The sequence below is a fragment of the Scardinius erythrophthalmus genome (assembly GCF_964197995.2).
Source record: "Scardinius erythrophthalmus genome assembly, contig: HAP1_SCAFFOLD_645, whole genome shotgun sequence".
Lineage (NCBI taxonomy): Eukaryota > Metazoa > Chordata > Actinopteri > Cypriniformes > Leuciscidae > Scardinius > Scardinius erythrophthalmus.
The window spans coordinates 1-12,070 of NW_028295976.1; the positions used below are offsets into that span (position 1 = coordinate 1).

At 36.8% G+C, this 12,070-nt stretch overlaps 3 gene segments (V, D, J or C); all 3 read left to right on the top strand.

Annotated features, from left to right (window-relative positions):
* The first annotated feature begins 51 nt into the window (after positions 1–51).
* Positions 52–2,173, top strand: LOC308686681 (Ig kappa chain V region 4135-like). The segment is given in 2 exons: positions 52–659; positions 747–2,173.
* Positions 2,174–6,598: 4,425 nt separating this feature from the next.
* Positions 6,599–10,532, top strand: LOC308686680 (Ig kappa chain V region 4135-like). The segment is given in 2 exons: positions 6,599–7,692; positions 7,780–10,532.
* A 149-nt stretch (positions 10,533–10,681) lies between these two features.
* On the top strand, positions 10,682–11,637 carry LOC308686679 (Ig kappa chain V region 4135-like). The segment is given in 2 exons: positions 10,682–10,864; positions 10,952–11,637.
* Positions 11,638–12,070: the final 433 nt, after the last annotated feature.

Consider the following 12,070-nt stretch of genomic DNA (forward strand, 5'->3'; position numbering starts at 1 on the left):
GCTTCTGACGCACACATACACAGAATGGCCTCTGATGACGAAATATCCTGATGATGCACCTGTGGCTCATCTATTTATAGCCTCGCGTCGCGGGTGCGCGCCGATGACGTCATCGCCCGAGGCTATATTAAATGCTGGATTCACTCCGCATGGATGTGACATGTTACAATTATTACACATTAAAGCAATGTAAAGGCAGACTAACAGATTATTAGAAAAATACTCGTAGCAAAGTATATTTAAAATATATATATATTCCAATTATTGGTAAAAGTGTAAATAATCTTAAATGTCTCACTGTTGCTCAAATTTAAATCTGCTCACAGCAGAGATTCAGATTAATACTGAAGTTGGTCTGTAATCAGAACTGAATTTAATAGCATTTTTAACATTTTGACTATTGTAGAAGATCAAATATTATGAAAAACTTTCTATTTTTCCTCTGTTCTCACTTCAGTGATTGTGTTTTGTGTCTGTTAATGAGTGACTGTCTTCAGGGAAATGATGTGGAGTGTGTTTGCATATTGATCAGATCTTCAGTGTGTGAGAGTGTTTATAGTGCTGTGAGTTTAACACTTCATCACTGACACACACAACAATCTTCATCAACATGACCTTCATCATCATCTTCATCTGGACTCTCACAGCGTTTGCTCAAGGTTTGTGGAGCACAAGTTTGATATTAATTCATTTCTTCAAGTATATTGTCAAAGTTTTGAGTGTATTTTCTTCTTGTTGTGTTTCAGAGTGTAGAGGACAGATCACCGTCACTCAGAGTCCCTCAATAACAGCAGAACAACCAGGAGGAACTGTGAATATCAAATGTAAAACCAGCAGAGATGTGTACAATGGAAATTGTTTATCCTGGTACTTACAGAAACCTGGAGAAGCTCCTAAACTCCTGATTTATTATGCCAACACCCTCCAGTCAGGAACTCCATCTAGATTCAGTGGCAGTGGATCTAACAGTGATTTCACTCTGACCATCAGTGGAGTCCAGACTGAAGATGCTGGACATTATTACTGTCAGAGTTTATACTGGCCTGAGAGCATTCGGTGGTTCACACAGTGATAAAGAGTCGTACAAAAACCTCCGTCAGTCAGAGTCACAGTGACTGAACTGAAACTGCAGCTGCTCAAAGGAGGATCTGAAATAACATCGTCACACTTGCATCTGAAATAAAACCATCTAAATTAAACTCTTTATTAGATTATAGAGGTCAGAAATAAAAGCATACGCTGAGAGAAACAACTAGACAAAGCCCACCAGTGTCCCTGCCCTTACAGAACAAAAATATATGGGAATATACTGTAAAATATAATGCTATATATTACATTTAATACATTTCCATATATGGGAAACTACAGTAGTGCTTATATTCTTCAATATACTGCAATATATGCATTGACCATGGCTATATAAAAAAATTAAAATATTATTAATTATTGTGTACATATATTGAACATACATGTTCCCATGTAAATGTATGTTCTCACACACACACACACACACACACACACATTTTTTCACAGCATTTATTTGATCATTAATGTGATAATTCTGGATATGGATATTGCTTATTGAGTTCTACATATAAACACAATTCTCACCTCTGAAAGGTTTTCCTCAGTGGGTTTTACAGCAATATGCTGCACAATGCGTTGATATTTTCGATGAAATGCGTTGATTTGTTAGTGTGAGTGATGAACAGCGTCATGATATTGGAAACTGGCATTTCTTACCATATTATTTTAATATAGGCTACTTAAATGATGAAAACACTGGTTTCATAGAAAGCGGTCTATTTCTGCACTGATCAATAAGTCGAATACATATCTAAGCCTCTCCCTCCTATTGAGCGCTGGAATTATTACTTTATTAATACATTTATTTATGATTTCACTTTTCTAACGTTTTTGAAATTTTTGGAACTGCTAACACACACACACACACCAGCTCTTGAAGCTCCGCCCCCTGTGCCGGGAGCAGCAGCTCATTTGCAACGGTGTGTTTTTGCTCACCCTCAAACAGTGATGATTTTAACATGCTATAAAAATATCTGTGGGGTATTTTGAGCTAAAACTTCACACACACACACTCTGGGGACATCAGAGACTTATTTTACATCTTGTGAAAAGGGCATTATACACCCCTTAACTTACTGACATTAAAGGACAAGTTCGGTATTTTACACTTAAAGCCCTGTTTACAGATCGTTTCTGATGAAATAGAACGGTTAAGATTAAAATTTGGACACATGCTGCTGTCCCAAGAATTTTAGGTTTATTTCGCTTCCCCATGTTTATCTTCAATCTATATCATAATCTCTGTGAGGTTCATCATGAATCTGCAGGTGTTTTAATGCTTCGCTGAAGTTTATTAATATGTGAGCAAAAGCCCTGATCCAATGAAAGACCTGAAATGAAAACAAGACAAATGGACTCAAACACATGAAGTTATTATTTTATTTCAAACTATGTTGATTGAATTGTAATAAAATTATGACTGAATGATAAAGCACTCATACAGTTGTGTATGAAACACACAAAGCAGAGCAGACGACAGATCAGAAAAAGAAATATTCAAGCCTGTTTCCACCTTAGATTAAAAATAATAATAATTAATAATTATTATTTTTAAACTGATTTGATTATTTACTGCCGACATCCAGTTTTCTGCCAAGAGTGAATCACAGAGAAACAAACTATTATTGAGTGTTTGATGAGGGAAAATGAACTTCTGAACATTGTCATATTCCTCATTTCTGCTCTTCTGTCGTGACTGAGACTCATTTGAGAGGAAACGGCTTTGAATTTGTGTCCCACCCCTGAGACTGAAGCTCAATATCAGCGTCTGTCAGTCAGACTGTTCATCCAACATCTCTGTCCTTCAGTTTCACTCATTCCCAGTAAAGATGAGGACACACACACTGATCTTCTGCTCTCTGCTGCTGCTCCTCAACGGTGACACTCACTTTCACTGCATTTACTACTTTACATTTACTTGTTTTAGCAAAGATCATTCATTTATTCTGGTGATTTTCTTCTTGTTGTGTTTCAGAGTGTATAGGACAGATCACCGTCACTCAGAGTCCCTCAATAACAGCAGAACAACCAGGAGGAACTGTGAATATCAAATGTAAAACCAGCAGTGATGTTTATTACAGTAGAGCTCATTATATATTCTGGTACTTACAGAAACCTGGAGAAGCTCCTAAACTCCTGATTCGTTATGCAGACCGCCTCGAGTCAGGAACTCCATCTAGATTCAGTGGCAGTGGATCTAACAGTGATTTCACTCTGACCATCAGTGGAGTCCAGACTGAAGATGCTGGACATTATTACTGTCAGAGTTTCCATTGCAGAGCAAATTCTTATAGTAATTGTGGGAGTGATCGTACATTCACACAGTGATAAAGAGTCGTACAAAAACCTCCGTCAGTCAGAGTCACAGTGACTGAACTGAAACTGCAGCTGCTCACACACTCTCACACTCAACAGTGAAGAAACACAAAAATGAACTTAATTTCAGAAATGATAAGAAATGATTTTGATCATTATTTTAGATAATTGTTGGTTTATCTATTCTCATATGGTTGTTCATCTCTCTGTCTCTGTCCAGGATAGATCAAACCGAAGGCACTATGAATGGAGCATGGGGCACATCATTAAGGAGACCTTCCGATTTCTGACTATCACTGACTTAGCACGTTGCAAGCTCGCAAATATTAAAAAAAAATTACACCTTTGTTATGAGTCAGCAGTGAGAGGCCGCTTAGGGTAAAGTAGTTGCACTGCATCCTCTGACTATTTCAGGACTGGCTAGTTTGTGATCGTGAGCGCACATTTGCGACGTGACGTCTCAAAGCGACACCGGGTCCTTAATGAATGAATATTTGAGATTATGAGATGCCCAGAATAATCCTTGTTCTAAATTAAATCACAACTAATCTGAGGATCAGCTGTTAAGATAGAAAATTTGAAAAAACAAAGAGTCACTTAAATTTGAAGTCAGATTAAATTATTCATGGAGTCAGAATTAAAATTAGAAATCAACTGTTCACTCTCCGAAAAAAAGGTACAAAAGCTGTCACTGTGGCGGTATCCTTTTCAAAAGGTACACCTTTGTACCTAAAGAGTGCATATAAGTCCCTCAAAGGTACATATTGGTACCAAACGTGTACATATTAGTACCTAAATGGTACATATTAGAACCCTTTTGAAGGGTACTGTACTGTCCCAGTGACAGCTTTTGTACCTTTTTTTCTGAGAGTGTTTAATAAATTAAAGTGATTTTTCCAGAAGCGCCTGAATTCACATACACGCTGAATTCCCTTCGACCACGACACCGGTTTTTGGGCCAGAGGGTGGAGTTTACAAAGATAACTACCACCCCACTCAATCTCTCACTATTCCATCAGAGATTAAAAGCAGCTTTTCCTATTGGCCCCAGCGTCCAAGTGTTGATTAATTCATCTAGTTCTAAATAGTTTAAGCATGCGGTTGTTCAGCCTCTGCTTAAGAAACAGGTCTGGATGAGGGTTGCTTTAATATTTATCGGCCTGTCTTAAATAATCATTTTTATCAAAACTTTTAGATAAAGTTGTGCTGTCTCAATTGAACTTGTTTTTAAATGCAGCCAAGTTATTACAACCTTTTCAATCTGGTTTTACTGCCCATCAAAGCACAGAGTCTGTCTTGCTAAAAGTGATTAATAACATTTTACTTACAGTTGATGCTGGTAAAAATGCTGTATTGATCTTACTTGATCTTACAGCTGCCTTTGATACTGTAGACCATAATATTCTTCTTAGGTGTTTAGAGCATTTATTCTGTATTAGCCTTACAGTGGTTTAGATCATATCTTAAAGACAAGTCTTTTTCTGTGGAGATAGGCAAGTTCTCTTCATCTTCTGCTGCTATTATTAGTGGAGTACCTCAGGGCTCTATTCTGGGTCCACTTCTTTTTAACCTTATATATGCGTCCGTTGGGGGAAATTATTAAGAAGCACAATGTTTTATTCCATTTTTATGCCGATGATACACCGCTGTATCTGCCGTTGAAAGCTGGCGGTTACATTCAGACCTTGATGGATTGCATCCGGGACATTAAGGAATGGTTATCAATTAACTTTCTCCAACTTAATGAGGACAAATCAGAAATTATTGTTTTTGGCCCTATTATTAAGGAGCTGGGTAACCATTTCCCCTCAGTTTCCTCTCAGGTCAGGAACCTTGGAGTCAATCTTGACTCAGAATTATGTTTATCTAAACAAATTAATTCTGTTGTAAAGAATAGTTTTGATCAATTGTGGTCAATTTCCAAACTTAAATCATTTTTGTCATTCCAAGACTTGGAGAAGGTTATTCATGCTTTTATTACCTCACGCTTAGACTACTGTAATTCATTGTATTTGGGTCTTCCTCAATCATCACTTGCACGCCTCCAGATGGTGCAAAATGCTGCAAGGCTGCTGACCGGGACAAAGAAATACGATCATGTCACCCCAATTATAGCTTCGCTTCATTTGCTCCCGATCCATTTGAATTCAGTTTAAAATTCTGTTGTTTGTTTTTAAAGCTCTCCATTATTAATGCTCCATTATATCTTATATATGTTTTTAAAGCTCTTAATGATCAAGCTCCATTATATCTTAAGAGATCGTCTTGCTCCTCTGTCATCCACTAGATCTTTAAGATCTTCAGACGGGGCTCTTTTATCTATCCCTCGCTCCTGTCTAACATCTAAGGGAGATAGAGCCTTTGCTGTTGCCGCCCCTCGTCTATGGACCCAATTGCCTTGCACCTTCAATTGCTATTTTTAAATCTAAATTGAAAACTTATCTTCTTAAATTGAAAACTTATCTGCACTCTGTGAATTAGTTTGTGAATTTCAATTCAAAATATATCATAGTGAATAAGAAAGAAATCTTTCTTAAAAATAATCAAAAACCTATGAATCGTGAATTGAATCAGATCAACATCTACATTTACTCCTCTAGTCCAGTCACACGTGATCTACCAGTGAAGAGTCTCATTACGTTATATAAGTCATACAAGTCATATAATCTACCACTCAAACTTCATAACGGTCTCATCCCTCCATCAGCAGAAGTGAAACTGCTCCAGTTCAGAGCGTTGAACCAGTAAAAGAGTGAAACTGTGAGTTTGAGGTGAAAATCTCATTTGCATTGTCAGGTTTAGTGATTGTGATGGTCTCAGAATAGAGCAGATCATGTTCAAACCCCAAGAGCTTCATTTCACATTTAGGGGAGACCGGAGTTGTAACACTGGGTCAGTTTGACACGTCAGAGCTATGGTGATGTCATCAATATCACACACCGCATCATGTGACTGTGATCAACATTGTACGTTTTATGACCAAAAACAATTTTTCAGGAGGAAAAGTAAAAAATGATTATTTTTATAAAGATTATTTTTTGCCGAACAATCATTGTATTGTAGATCATTTGACTTGCATAATCTAAAGTAGATATTTCTCTAGTTTAATTTGATGCTTTACACTCATAACTTCAAACCCACATGCTAAAACAGTTAGCTATGTTACGGCTGTTTGCGGTGAGGATAGTTTTAACAGTTCATTAAAAATATTACAACCAAACCCTTAAGATGATTCCAGTTATCAATCACATTCCCTGTTAAGACAAAATCATGTGAGTTTTTGTTGCACATTGAGGGATTTATGAATATGTTTCCATTATAGTTTATGTGCATGTCTTCTTATCGGATAAAAACATCATCACCTCAGTCGAGCACATACGATTTTTTCTGCACATTTTTAGAATTGATGTTCATCTCGACATTTCCATCCAACGTTTTTTTTATGTGATAGTCAATCCCAAAATTCACATAAAATAGGAGGATGGCACCATAGCTAGTGACTGAACTGTTGTGTGACAGGAATTGAGAACACACACACATGATCACACACACAAACACACACAGCAGTTGTTTTTGTGCTAAATTTGAAGTCCTCAAAAAAATACAATACATTTTTTGTTACTTAAAATTGTTGACTTTATTCAAAACTGATTATTCTTTGTTCTTCAAAAACATTCTTGCACACATTTAGATTGTGTGGATCTTATTTCAGTAAATTATCTCTCATTGTTCCATCGATCCCCAGCCTGAGTTACAACAGGACAGGGTTATGTCTCAACAACGACCTCTTTGTGTTTGACAGTAACTCACATAATCTGTGATTGTGTTGTACATGTCCAAGTGAGTTATATTTCTAGCAGACAAATGTGGAAACCATGTCTCAAATTTTGAGAGATAAAGAACAAACAAACACTGAGTTACCGACGCTCAAACAACAGTGTTTCTCTCCTCCGTCTCTCTGCTGAATGCAGCTGTTCTCCACTATTACAGTCAATCAAGAACATTTAGTGTCTTCATCAAATCACTCATTATTGTGTTTTAGCTCAGCCCAAAATAATGCAGCAAGTAAATAAACATCTATACAAAGCTGTTGCACAAACATAGTGTGAGTGTATCTTCTGTCTTCAGGGAAATGATGTGGAGTGTGTTTGCATATTGATCAGATCTTCAGTGTGTGAGAGTGTTTATAGTGCTGTGAGTTTAACACTTCATCACTGACACACACAACAATCTTCATCAACATGACCTTCATCATCATCTTCATCTGGACTCTCACAGCGTTTGCTCAAGGTTTGTGGAGCACAAGTTTGATATTAATTCATTTCTTCAAGTATATTGTCAAAGTTTTGAGTGTATTTTCTTCTTGTTGTGTTTCAGAGTGTAGAGGACAGATCACCGTCACTCAGAGTCCCTCAATAACAGCAGAACAACCAGGAGGAACTGTGAATATCAAATGTAAAACCAGCAGAGATGTGTACAATGGAAATTATTTATCCTGGTACTTACAGAAACCTGGAGAAGCTCCTAAACTCCTGATTTATAGAGCAAACACCCGTCAGTCAGGAACTCCATCTAGATTCAGTGGCAGTGGATCTAACAGTGATTTCACTCTGACCATCAGTGGAGTCCAGACTGAAGATGCTGGACATTATTACTGTCTGAGTTTATACTGGCCTGAGAGCATTCAATGGTTCACACAGTGATAAAGAGTCGTACAAAAACCTCCGTCAGTCAGAGTCACAGTGACTGAACTGAAACTGCAGCTGCTCAAAGGAGGATCTGAAATAACATCGTCACACTTGAATCTGAAATAAAACCATATAAAATAATCTGACACTCTTAATAATTATAGAGTTCAGAAAGAGATGTTGTGCTCTTATAGATCAGTGACACATTTGCGATCTGAGTGATTTCAGTTTGCTCTATAGTTGCCGCCTTTTATTAATAATAGATCTTAGAGTGCAACACCCCCACAGCTTCAGTCGTTTTCTCTTCATGGGTTAGGCCTACGCTTCATTTCATTTGGAAACATTAAGTAGTTTTGATTTACAAGCCGTTTAATGTTTGATGATCACATTATTTTACATTTGAGTGAGCAATCTTCTATTACTTGTTTCAGCTTCTTCTTCTCCTGTGTTTTGATCCGGATATTCTGTACTAGAAGATGTGTCATAGCGCCCCCTATCATATAACAGTGAAAACATGGATAGCTGGAAAATTCAGTCAATGGTGGGAAAGAGTAAAGTAGAATTAGAGTAAATTCCTATGTGCACCAGTGGACTAGCCTACCCAAAAATTCAGATATGCAGAATTAGAAACATATCTGTTTTATATCATTATTTTAATCAATATTTTCAAACAAAGTTTCATAAGACTGTATATGAAAAACTATGTAAAAAAAGTATATTTAATAGGCTACTCGATCAAAAGAGTTAACACAACTACAAGCCAAGTATACTTTGAATAATTAAACTTTTAAGTATATCCCGATCAAAAGATTGAGAACAAGTACTGGCCAAATATACTTGGACTTTTCTCTCAGTATAAGTCAAGTACACTTAAGTGTAATTAAGTATATTTCTGAGAAGTACATAAAGTATATTTTTGAGAAGTACATCAAATGTAGACTGAAAGTATACTTTCTTATTTTTAGTTGAAAAGAAGTATACTAATAGAACACTTGAATAAACTTATTTTCCATGCTTATTTTATTTACTCTATAAACTATTCCACCCAAAAGCTTGTTACTATATAAACCTGAACATGTTAGTTTATAAGATGGTGTGTAATATTATGTTTAAAAAAAAATAATTAATAAGCTACTCAATCAAAATAGTAAACACAAGTACAAGCCAAGAATACTTAGAATACTTAATTATACTTTTAAGTATATCTCGATCAACAAGTATAGGCCACATATACTAGACTTCTCTGTCAGTATAAGTCAAGTATACTTAACTGCAATTTGAAGTATATTTCTCAGAAGTACATAAAGTATATTTCTGAGAAGTACATAAAAAGTAGACTGAAAGTATACTTTCTTATTTTTAGATTAAAAGAAGTATACTAATAGCACACATGAATAAACTTCTTTTTCGTAAGGGTACTTCTAATGGGAACTTTGTATAATTATGCCGTGGTTTCACACGTACACTTAGTTAGAATAATGCTCACCCTGTTTAGACTGGTCTAACAACACTCTGTTGGTGGCCATACGTCCGGATTTTAAGCCCCCTGTCCGGCGCAGCCTCAAGCCTGACACTCATTTTTGGAGTTGCGCTGAATCGGCCTAAAAACCCCAGCTCTAGAATCTTTATTGGGACGCAGCAGCGTAAGATCTCTGGCCAAACAAACGATTGGCTGAAAGCGCTGTCAGAAAAATATCTGATATATCATGGGTTAAAAACGTTAACAAGCCTCCACGTCATGGAGTCCACGTGCTGGCTACCTCATATCATAACGTTAACATGCCGAAACGTCAGACCTCATTTAATTCGGAATGGACAAAAGAGCACGAATTTGGCCATGATGACCCTAGAGGAGCTGGTGTCGCCTGAGCTGCTGCAGAAGGGGGAACTTCTTTAAGAACTGAAATGTATATTTAATTCATTTTCGCATTCATTATTTGTTTAAGTATTTCTGTTATTTCCAGAAGTCCAGAAATGTTATGTTTTCAGGCACTGCGCACTTTGCAAGACAGGTTCATCTCAGTGGTCAGTTTTTGAAACAGACATCACAATGTCTTGAATAAATACAAATACTGTGAACAAACACTTTTTTGCCACTTCTGTTACACATAGGTCTACATTACGATATATCGTAGATCAAATTCTCTGGCAACGAATAGACTATTTCAGAATCACTGTATCATGATACCATCGATATAATGGACAAAATTGTATTGTAGTTGCAAGTACACCATAGTCCTATGCAATTATTCTTGCCTCACTAAATGCCGCAAAGTGTCCTCCTTTTTGGTGTTATGGAAATGGCCACTAAACGCTAAACCCATTATTAACCTCTACAGTTCTGAGTATACATTGACTTTGCCGATGTGTTAGTCAGATCTCTGAAACTTCAGTCGGCGTGCTCCTCTGCTCCTCACAGTAAAAATATTCTCACAGCAGATATTCAGGTTCATATACTGAAGTTGGTCTTGTAGATTTATTCAGAACTAAATTGAATTCTGTAATTTTTAACATCTTGCCTATTGTAGAAGATCAAATATGAAAAACAATTTTTACTCTGTTCTCACTTCAGTGATTGTGTTTTGTGTCTGTTAATGAGTGACTGTCTTCAGGGAAATGATGTGGAGTGTGTTTGCATATTGATCAGATCTTCAGTGTGTGAGAGTGTTTATAGTGCTGTGAGTTTAACACTTCATCACTGACACACACAACAATCTTCATCAACATGACCTTCATCATCATCTTCATCTGGACTCTCACAGCGTTTGCTCAAGGTTTGTGGAGCACAAGTTTGATATTAATTCATTTCTTCAAGTATATTGTCAAAGTTTTGAGTGTATTTTCTTCTTGTTGTGTTTCAGAGTGTAGAGGACAGATCACCGTCACTCAGAGTCCCTCAATAACAGCAGAACAACCAGGAGGAACTGTGAATATCAAATGTAAAACCAGCAGAGATGTGCACTGGAATAGTAATGGAGATTTCTTAGCCTGGTACTTACAGAAACCTGGAGAAGCTCCTAAACTCCTGATTTATATAACAAACCGCCTCCAGTCAGGAACTCCATCTAGATTCAGTGGCAGTGGATCTAACAGAGATTTCACTCTGACCATCAGTGGAGTCCAGACTGAAGATGCTGGACATTATTACTGTCAGAGTTTATACTGGCCTGAGAGCATTCAGTGGTTCACACAGTGATAAAGAGTCGTACAAAAACCTCCGTCAGTCAGAGTCACAGTGACTGAACTGAAACTGCAGCTGCTCACACACACACACACACACACACACACACACATTTTTTCTTCTTAATCATACACTCATACTGTAAAGTGAATCATAAACATGTTGTTGCTTGACTAGTTTATTAATCATCTTCCATAAAGCTGCTGTTTAGATCATCATGTACAAGAGTCACAGATGAACTGATTCAGTGAAAGAGAGAAACCGTATTTAACATGATCAGACGCTCCACCGTCCCACAATCAGTCTGTCTGTGACCATTCACTGTTTTCTGGACGCATTAATTATGAATCCAGCGATGCGTCTGAGTCTCACATGAGCAGAAGACAGATCTCTCACAGCAACACTTCAGTCTCGAGTCAAACACACTTAAACATTCATAAAGATGTTATTGCTCAACACTGAAATAAAGCGCTTCATTGTGTGGAAACTTCACTGTTATTTTTACAAGATAAAATACTGCAGTTTTACTGAGATCAGTGTTTATGGGCGATCAGAGACATTTAAGGGGTTTTAGGATATATGAGTTTATTTTATTTAAATATGAGACTTTGAATGTATCAGCTATTATTTTAATATGTGGATAGTTTACTGAAATTATGAAATATGGAATATCTTTCCTAGGTATTTTATAGGCGCATTGCACTCTGTGAATTAGTTTGTGAATTTCAATATCAAAATAGTCAATCCCAAAATTCACATAAAATAGGAGGATGGCACCATAGCTAGTGACTGAACTGTT